The 10,507-nt window shown below is 42.5% G+C and overlaps 1 long non-coding RNA gene across 1 annotated transcript; it reads left to right on the top strand.

Moving 5' to 3' along the window:
* Positions 1-1,933: 1,933 nt before the first annotated feature.
* Positions 1,934-5,264, top strand: LOC118549704 (uncharacterized). The gene is made up of 3 exons (XR_004924191.2): positions 1,934-2,126; positions 2,443-2,550; positions 4,917-5,264. It is a non-coding gene; the product is annotated as an uncharacterized LOC118549704 (long non-coding RNA).
* The last annotated feature ends 5,243 nt before the right edge of the window (positions 5,265-10,507 follow it).

Here is a 10,507-nt window from a genome sequence, read left to right as displayed (position 1 = left end):
CTGTGGACCCCTGGCCACCTTTGCCCTTTGGAGCCAGATCTAGTGTGGGATTCTTCTAGCACCAAACCCAGCCGACAGATGCTGGCTGTTTCCCTTCTCCAGTGAACAAACAAGAATAATAAAAGAAAATCAGGGGCGCCTGCGTGGCTCAGTCGGTTAAGCATCTGCCTTCGGCTCAGGTTACAATCCAGGGTCCTGGGATCGAGTCCGACATGCGGCTCCCTGCTCAGTGGGGAGTCTGCTTCTCCCTCTCCCTCTGCCACTCCCCCTGCTTGTGCTCTCTATCTCTCACTCTCTCAAATGAATAAATAAAAACTAAAAAAAAGAAAAAGAAAATCACACTTGGTTCTTCCTTTGCAGCTCTATCTATCAGAGAATGCCTCCTTTCCTGAGAGATGTAATTCAAAGAGAAAGTTCAGGCCCCACTGCCCCTGTCTGAAGGGGCACCCTCAGACATGGCTGGGTGGTTTGGGGGCTTGACCTTAAGGTTCTCATGCCACCCTATTATGTTAATAGAAACGACCACGAAGACCACGTGTTATTAGTGCTCTGTGGCATGTGCAACAATGTTCTCATTTCCTTCCATACTTTCTGCTCGGTCCCTGGCAAGGTCTGAGTCAGGGGTCCTTGTAGAGGCGGGAGGGGGGGATGCTCACTCCCAGCCCCCCAGGGAATTTTAGGGAGGGCTTCTTTTGCTGTGAGTCTTATTCTTCCAGTTGGGGAGGAGTAAATCAGGCTAGAAATCGTATCTCTTGGATTTCTCAAATACCTTTTTTTCAAAATGCATCTACTCCAAATCATTAAAAGTGGCTTCCCAGTTATTCTTCATGAGTTGGATGTGGAGGCTTCCGCTGTTCCCTAGACAATCTCCTCATCATCTTATTTTTTTGTGACATTATTCATGACCCACTCCTGCTTACACCTATTTTGAAGCCTCTCTGTGGCTCTGCCAGAAATTGTGGCTTTTATAACAGGCTTCTCCTGCGGTGGAGGGCCAGAGCTCCCCCCACTGGGTTTAGCTTTCATTATGCTTCCATTCTGTCTCTAACTTTAAGCACCAGATTACCGCTCCAGCCCCTTTGCAATTTTTCTATTCACCTCGCTGTTATGGGTGATCCATCTTGGTCCTTTTTTACTGTAATTTCAACAGGGCTTGGGGAAGAAGAGAAGGAAGACAAAGGTTCGAGCTCAACCCGCCATCTTGAACTGAAACCTGGAAAGGATTTCAAAAAATAAAGATTTGGGGGCCTAATGAATCTAAATCACCGAGTGTGTTGCCTGGAAAATATAACTTAAAAAAAAATCTCAAAGCCCTCCCTTGAACAGTACCTGGATCCCAGACCCACTGGATGAAGACCCAGCTCCCGAGTCTCCCTTTCCCTGCTGTCCCAGGCCCCAGACAATTTGGATTTCCTTCTTGCCCACCATGATGTTTCATTCTTTTGCTCCTTTGAACGCGCTGATCAAATTGCCTGTATTTTGTAGCTCATCTTTTCCCCTTAATCAATTCTATTCATTCTTCACTCTGTCTTTGATGGAAAACCTGTTTAGGTGCTCTCTTGCCTCCAGAGCGGCCTGCCTACAGGACCTTGCATAGGATGGGCACTCAATAAAATGCTATTAAAATAGCATTGAATTATATTAGAATTCAGCCGGGTTACATCAATTAACATAGTGGAAGAAGGACAATTTTATCAAATAACTAAAAACTTATGCAAGACGAGAGAATCTACTTCTGTGTTAATTAAAGATAAGAAATTGAATATCTCTTAAAATGGGACTGTGAGAATACCTTACATTTATTTTCTGTATTTTCCATTTCAACCTCAAAACCCCGTAGGCCATCTCTAATTGTCTCCTGTGCCTTTAAATCTAGCCCAGTCTGGTCCCATAGCTCAGCAAGGAGCCTCATTCCGTGTCCTGGGATATCAGTCCAGCTGTGTCTTAGGAGACAATTAACCTAAGGAAAAGTTTATGCGTGGGGACAATGTACCACCACCCACTGCATTAACCCTGTGGAGCTGAATGCACCAGGATGAGAAGCACAATCCTTTGGATTTCAAATGTGGTAACAAAGACAGAAATAAATTCACAGTCCAAGAAGACAAAGCCATGTTTGTGCAGAGGTACGTTTCAATTGCCTCTCCTGGGAGAAGGTTACTTTCTGCAGCAAAACAGGAAAGGCCTTGCAAGGGGGCTCAGGTGAATGAGCCTATATGCTAATTTACTAATTAGCTTCAGGGACTTATATTTTAGTCACCCTGAATGCAAAACTTGATGCTTCCCATCGTGCCAGATGCTTGCCCAAATCAAACCCTGCAGACAGGAATAATTTTTCTCTTGGGGATGGGTTTTATAAGCTGTTAATATTACCTTCTACATTGCAACTAACGTCTTGGGGGTCCATAGATCATGTAACTCAGGACTTATTTTCCATGGTAGGACTCAGACAGCCCATCAAGGCAATTCAAACATTTAGCGAAGACTTACTCTGTGTCCAGCTGGAACCTGAAGTCCCGGAGGCTTGCAAGAACTGTCTTAACTGCTTTTGTAAGTACAGCACTAGCTAGCTGCCGTGCCAGGTAGATAGGAGGCGCATCAAGACACATTTGTTAAATTATCGATGAACAAATGGGGCAAGCTGGCTGAGTAATACGCTACCAGACTTTCTGTACACGAGAAACTCACAGGCTGGTGCAGAGATTGTAGACTTGGGTGTCCGCAGGTCCTGGAAGGGAAAAATAAACCAGTGACACAGAGTGAGTATAATTAAAATCAACTGCCAGAAATAGAGTCAGTCTTTCTCTGTTTCCCCAGATGTGTTCTTGTAAGGTCATAATAGAAATATGTGTGATAGCAGAGATTATATTCTCAATTTGAAATTGAAAAATCAAAATACACATTTTAATAAGTCATTTATTACACTTTAAAGTTCATATTTTATCCTGTGTTTTTATTTAGTAAATCATTATGCTTTGGAGTAGAACACAGAAACCTGACAAGTTTTTAGTTGTTGTTGTTTTTGGTACAAAGATGACAATGTCAAGTCTTGTGTTCTGTGCTCAACCTTAAGCCCTTTTACAGGCGTTGACATTGAGTTTTATTCAGTTTCGTAGTGAAAAACAGCTGTTCACAAATGTAGGGGTTCTGAATATGGATAGATTCATGCACAGTGATTTTTTTTTTTTTTTTTTTTTTTTGGTTAAAGTAGTTTCCCTTGAGATGTTCGTGACATTCTTTTTTTTTAAGGTTTTATTTAGTTATTTGAGAGAGAAAGAGCAAAGGGGTGGGGAGGGCAGAGGGAGAAGCAGACTCCCTGCTGAGCAAGGAGCCCAGTCTCAGGACCCTGGGATCCTGACCTGAGCCGAAGGCAGACGCTTAACCCACTGAGCCACCCAAGCGCCCCTGTTTGTGACATTCTGCTCTCCTCACATCACCGTATTTGCTTCCACTCTAGTGTGGTGCCACAGTGTCCATTTGTAGCTCTTATCCATACGATGAGTCGTAAACCAGAGCGTGAATCGCTCAGTCATCTCATAAACTTTAAACCCGAGAATTTCTTTGCCGTTCAGTCTTCAAATCTATAACGTTGGAAATGTTTCGCTTTCATTGCCGTAGATGGATCTGAGGGAAGGAAACCGAGATCTGTCACTCCTTACGAAGTTACACGTGAACACCTTTGTAGAGTCCAAAGTTTGGGGGATGGGTCAATGTCAACCTAAAAGGTTAAATCTGTCTTTGCCCTTTGCTGGTGAAATGTGGTGGTATTTTCCTTTGGATTGCATTAGCGTGTCTATTTTTTCCCGAAAATTAATAAAAATCTCTTTGTCACCAGGACAAAAACCTATTCCTCTGAGCTCCCCATTTTGGCACTCTGCCACGCGTCGTCCGGCAACCATGAAGTGTCTATGGCTTTAGGCCACTGGGCAAACAGTGTTCACATTGTTACATTTTAGAAGTTTTAGTTCTCCCTCGTGAATGAGTTAAAAAATGTCTAAATGCAGTGCCCTTGCAAACTGTTACCATCTTGGATGGAAGTACTGCAGGCAAGTCCAATGTTGAATGTGAGCATTCCAGAAGCCATGTCTGTAGTCCAGCTTACTAATTTGGACCAGTGCACATTAATATTTTCAAAACTTATCTCAACACACTAAATATGTCATGTCCTGATATGTTTAGCTATCATAGGCATGATAGACTATGTCCAAAAGTTTTTTTGTTTTGTTTTGTTAAAGATTTTATTTATTTATTTGTCAGAGAGAGAGCACAAGCAGGGGGAGCGGCAGGTAGAGGGAGAGGGAGAAGCAGGCTCCCCGCTGAGCAGGGAGCCTGATGTGGGACTCGATCCTGGGACCCTGAGATCATGACCTGAGCCAAAGGCAGACGCTTAACTGACTGAGCCACCCAGGTGTCCCTATGTCCAAAAGTTTTTATCAAACTTTGGTCATATTGAAATTTTAACTGAAAGCATGAAGAAAAACAGTTAACTGGGAGATATTATCTGTGTTCTCATCAGTTATAAGAGGAAACAACATAAACAATCTATTTTCTAGCAACTTTTCCTACAGTGCACAGCCTTATTGTCAGCATTCTGGGCAAAATGTTTCTGGTCAGACTTACATTTGAAAATGCTTGTTTCTGTCTTATACACTGTTGTCTGTAGATGCTCTTATAAACCCACCATCTGAAAAGGTTTTGATGCCTGGACAGATTTTTTTTTTCACTTAATTATATAATTGTGTCTCATAGCAGCATTATTTATTTTACTCAAGTTATAAATAAACAAGTTGAACTTTTAATTTTTTAAATTTCATTTGGCTTCTTGTTGTTGTTAAATCATATTTATTCTGGTAAAACTTACCCTGCCTCCTGGAAACCAAAATAAAGGTTGCTCACATTTTCCCCTCCTCCCTCAGGATCCCGACCGACCTGGTGTTTCCCCCCATGGCCCCGCGTGGCATGGGGTGCCCCTTCTCTTGGAATCTGGGAGTATAACAAGTCATCTCTCAATGGCCATTGTCTGCTGATCTGATGGCCTCACCATACATGAATAATGATATAATAGTAAACCTTACACATTTAAAGCAACGTGGGTCTAGACTTCACATGTAAAGGGACACAAAATCATATCTTAGCAACTAGATGTACATCCAAGTCTTGAACTGCCAATAGTTTTATTTTTGTAAAAATGTTTGGTAAGATTTATTTACATTTCTTGAAGTTGAAATTTTAAAATTTCATCGTAACAAATTGAATAAATATTTTGATACTGATTAATTTATAATGTGTACTTTAGAGGGAAAACAACCCTTTGGAAAATATATAAAAGAAAGGTTAATTTGTAAAATTTTTTACATTTTACTCTATGTTTTTAATGAAAATGCATTAAATTGTATATATCTTAAGTAAAAGTGTATTTTATTTTTAATCCTTTAGATCGTTGCTGTCAGTAAAACAAATTCTGTAAATACTGATTTTAACAATTCATAAACGATTTCATTGAAATAAAGCCAACCCAGCAAGTTTGATGGAATGAATGTGAAGACATTTATAAATTATTTATGTCTCTATTTTATCACAGTTCCGAGCGTTGTCAGTCGGTGCATCCGCAGCACATCCACACGTGTGTAATAATAATTATTAAACGCAGTTGCCATTGGTATTTTGATGACTTTACCTCAGATCGAGACCATAGCTTTACTCTTATTTTTTAATTTTGTCACCGTGACGGTAGAGTTGATAAAGCAGAAATATAGAACATATATTCTTTCCAAGTTTGTTTGACTTACGGTTTGAAGGTTTAGGCGTGTGGTATGCACAGCTGCATTCGTGCCCCTGCCGTGGCCCCACAGGCTTTGGGAGCAGGTGTCAGACATACCAAGCCCAGCCGTCCATCGGTCCCTCTCGTGGGCATGCTCCTCTTCAGTCCTCACACAGTGACTCCCTGGTCCCTTGTCTCAACCTCCATGTCACGTCCATGGGACACTCTTCCCCGGATCCAGGCTCTAGAGGATTACCCTCTTTCATTTTCCTTATATTTTGTATCACTACCCACTATTTTCTAATCTATAACTTTGTTTATTTTCTTTCTTTTCTATCACTAAAATATAGAAATACCTTGGACCAATGAAATCAGAACCTTAGATGTAGGGCCCCGGGGACAGTATTTTTCTTAACGTTTTCTACTGCGCGGGGAGGGTTAAGAACCACTGTCCCGGGGTTACTCTTACTTGACTGCTCGAGGAAACAGGAACAGAAATGTTCAGGGAAGCCTTGTTTGGGAACATGAAAATAAATAAATACATGAAAAGTGACTGAAATGTACAGCAACAGGAAAATGGAGATGTAAATCATGGCATATTCATAAAGTATAATAAATACTCTACATAAGTTAAAATAAATTACCTTGAGCTACATAAATCAACATGGGATAAATCCCCCAAACACAAGTATGAAAAGCAAGTTAGGGAAAGATAGGTATGGTATACAGTAGTGTTTATTAAAAAGCTAAGAAAGATGCAGAACAATGCATAATTTATGGATACATACATCAGCCAGTAAATTCAATTTTTAAAAAAAATTCCTAGGATGATTAACATCAATTTCATGAAAGTGGTTATTTCTTGAAAGGAAGAGTTATAAGGATTAAGGAAGGAAAAGCAGGAGTTTGATGCTTTGTTTAAATGTTCCATTTAACAGAGTTTATTCTTTCTGCTTTTCTGTGTCCTTGAAATATGCAGTAATTTAAAAGAGGGGATTTTTACAGTGTTTTTGGAGGCGCCACAGAGCTTCATGATGACTTTTGTGAATCTTTCGGGCTTTTCACATTTTTGTGGAGGCTATTGTCTTAACTGGCTCCTAACTCCATCTCAATAACTAAGAATACAAAGAAAACGTGAGAACCATCTGGGTCCTCTTAGCACTTGAATCAAGAAATTTTGTCCCTGCCATCTTGGATACTGTTGCATCCTATTTAAATTCTTCCATTCTCCGAAAAGTTCAAAATACTATTTTTATCTCCTCGCCCAAGGCTCATCCATTAATCCATTTGCTTATTTATTCAATGAGTATTGTTTGAAAACACTTAGAAGACGGAGACGTGGGTAGTGCGTTCTATCCTTGGACACACTTCTCTTACCCTGGTCCTCAGTCTCTCCCACCTTCGGGTCTGAAATTAAAATATTACTTTTGTTGTCTGTGTGGTGGGTTTATTTCAAAGAACTCAAAGAATTTCAGTTAGAGTATCTTTCATATTTATCTCCTCATCCATTTCCTGATATGTGATTTCACGTCCTCAAAGCGCCCCCCGCCCCCATGCCACCCACAGGACAGTGTGAACAGGAATGCAGGCAGAGTCACACCTGAATGGACCCACAAGCAGCAGGTGGCTGGGACTTATCACGCCTCTCCGGAGAATCTTGGGTATTTGTTATGATTTACAACAGTTCAAGTTCCTGGAGGATCCGGATTATGTCTCACCCTTGTCCACACATGGGTCCATCCATTCCATGATTCCGGTTTTCATTTCCTGGTGACTTTCTGTTTCCCATTGTTGGGTACTTGGTATCCCCCCACTGACTTGAGACATTTAGATTATTGGATGTTATCCTCCCCTTGTCTAGTTCTCAATCTGCTTAGCTTTCAACTAACTGCGAGTACATACTTGCACTGTATTTTTAGCTTTCAGAAATATGTGGAAAAGGAACACTTATTTAAAAAAAAATCACTCCGATTTCAGTTATTCCTCAAATTCTTAACGACATTCTCCCACCCACCCCACAAAAGCAGCTCTGCGTAGTAAGCCGCATGAGCCTTCCTAAAGAGAGTTGACGTGCTCTCCCTGCAGCTGAGCGAGATAGGCGTGTACAAATTAGATGGAACCCGTGAAATTACAGTTTTAGGAGGGGCGAGGGATGATTCAAGTCAAAGACTTACTTTTCCTTCACGTGTGAAAGAAACAAAACTTTTCAGGATTAAATTGGCTGGAGGGAAATGTCATGCCAGCATGTGTAAAATGACAAGGGACAGCTGTCTAGAAAGGCATAAATCAGAAACCAGCCTCACCTCCTCGTTGTGGAAATTGCCACCAGAATGCTTATAAATAGCTCTCTCGGTTTCCCAGCTCCGTCAGGAATAGCAGTGGGTCTTGAAATGAAAGCCACCACTGTGTAGAGCTCAGAAGCAGACCCGATGGCTTCCTTAGTGAAAGCCTGGAAATGGAGGTCTCATGGGTGGGGTGCACGGTGGTGGTGTCAGGACTTTCATAAGAGGTTTGCTTGGGGACTGGGGGCCCTTTGGAACCCGGAGCGAGGGCTCCAGTGTTGTAAAGCCTCTGCGTGCAAACTGTGGAGGCTTCGGTTACCGCCGAGGTAACTAAAGGGAACCCAGAGCTCAGAAAAGCAGACTCCCAGACCAGCCTGTGAGCCAGGCTATGAGCTAGCCTGTGATTTCTTTAGATCCTCCAACTATTGAGATCTCAAGATCTCCAGCTCGAGATCTCCAACTCGAGATCCGGGCCAGGCAATCCCAGCGGGACGTTCATCCCATATTCTAAACTGTGGTGCTAAGTGCGACCTTTTAGTTCAGCGAAACCCCGTAACCACTCCTCTAAAGCTGGAGGGAATGTCAATTTTTAGGTGAGCAACATGGAGTCCCCAGATCTTTCCAAAACATGGGACTCTGTTCTCTTTGATGAACAAAGTGAGCTGTGACTCACCCATCATCCATTTCCCTATCACCCTAAATATGCATTGACAGCGAGTGCTCACTAGATGCTTGTTAAATGGCTTTTTGTCTTCTCTGCCCCGGGGCCCAGAACATGCGAAGGGCGGTCCACTGCCTGGGCTGGGGAAGAAGGAGCTTCTTTTGTGTTGGGTACACGGTTGGTTGGCTCAGTTTGCAGGGAAGGAGAAGAGCAAACTTCAGGAGGGAGGAGTCAGCGGAAGGCAGAGACTCTCATCACTCCATGCACCTTCTTGATTATAATGCCCCTCCAGCAAATGAAACACAAAGAATACTGAATCCAGGACGTGGCAAAGTCGGAAATCATCCTGCACCACACCAGAAGTCACAAGGAAGCTGTGTTCTTTCTGTTTTGTGATGGCTGCAGAGCAAAACAGAGGAATAGAACTTCAATGCACGTTGTGGGCTGGTAGGAAGCTGGGAGCCAGGGTTGTGGGCTGGGGGCATCTCTTTCCCTGAGTCTACAGCCCTTCCCTTGGGCGATGCTAGCCCACTTACTGTGTGAAAGGATGAAGGCAGGGAACGAGGGGAGGCGCAGGGCTCTTCTGCCCTTAATGTCCTCTGCTTGCCATGTATCCTTCCCCCAATTTCTTGTTGAAGACTGCAGACAGGGGACTGGGGATGGCACAGCCACCCCACACCTCTTTTCCCTGCCCGTGGCTCCCATCTTCCCCTCGAACATCCATTTCATCGTGGTGTTGGCAACCGCCTAGCAAAAGCAGCTGTTTGCTTTGCTGACTTTCCTTCCTTTGGGCTGTGGACATATGTACTGTTTGCCTTTGCTCTGGGGCAAAACGTTTAGGTTTGATTAACTCGGTTTTAAAACACGCCATCCACGGAAGCACTAATTCTAGTGGATTTATCTGCCAAGTCAGTAGCTTCCGAGGAATAGCGAGGCTCCTAGATGGAAAGTCTAAAGGCTGTGTCCGAAATCCGGCGAGAAGAGAAAAGGCAATTAGACGAGGTTTTTTACTTGATGTGACCCAAACCGCAGGTCGTCTCTTTAAGGGGTACAGATCATTCTATGGGAGTGCTTTTAAGTGGTGTTATTCAAGGAGGAGAACCCATCTGTATTCAGATTCTGACCAATTATGTTTTCACTCAGTTTATCTTTCTTAGATTTTAAATACTTTTCTATTAAAAAAAAAAACTTTTAAAATGTAGTTTATGATGTCTCAAGGACTGCTGCTGTGCCCGAAGCTAGAATAGAACACACAGAATACATTTAAATGAATTACAAAGTGTATTATACTCTGAAAATCAGCATTAAAATGCACATTAATTTTTGCAGCTCTTAAATACTCTGGTTGCTGAGGAACTGCCTCCATTCTATAATTGAAATAGCTCTTCAGATGCAATTTAGTTGCTGATTGGTTTTTAAGTATTTTTAAAAGCTAAGAGCTCAGATAGAAAAAGGTGGTATACCCTTGAGTTTTAAATAGGAACACAGATGTCATCGTGCTGGGGACGCATGAGGCCAGTGGAAACCACACGCATTTCCTCCAGAGAAGGGGTGCTCCTCCCCGAAGGTTGTCACACTCTTAACTGTTCAGGAGAATGCAGAGTTGGCTCGACATCAAATATAAGCTCTTAGTTATGAGGGAGTTTCTCCTCCGGGGGAATTTATTAACTGCGCTCCCTAATTCATACACTCCATACTTGCTTCTCTAGCCTTCTGTTACCCCCAGCTCATCGTCAGTTTCAAGAAATGTCAAGGAGGAAAAGAAGAGGCAAAACACCAAAGCAGGTCCATGTGGATATTCAC

This window comes from Halichoerus grypus, chromosome 6 (assembly GCF_964656455.1).
Source record: "Halichoerus grypus chromosome 6, mHalGry1.hap1.1, whole genome shotgun sequence".
In the NCBI taxonomy this organism is placed as follows: Eukaryota; Metazoa; Chordata; class Mammalia; order Carnivora; family Phocidae; genus Halichoerus; species Halichoerus grypus.
This window is presented reverse-complemented; position numbering and strand designations above follow the sequence as displayed.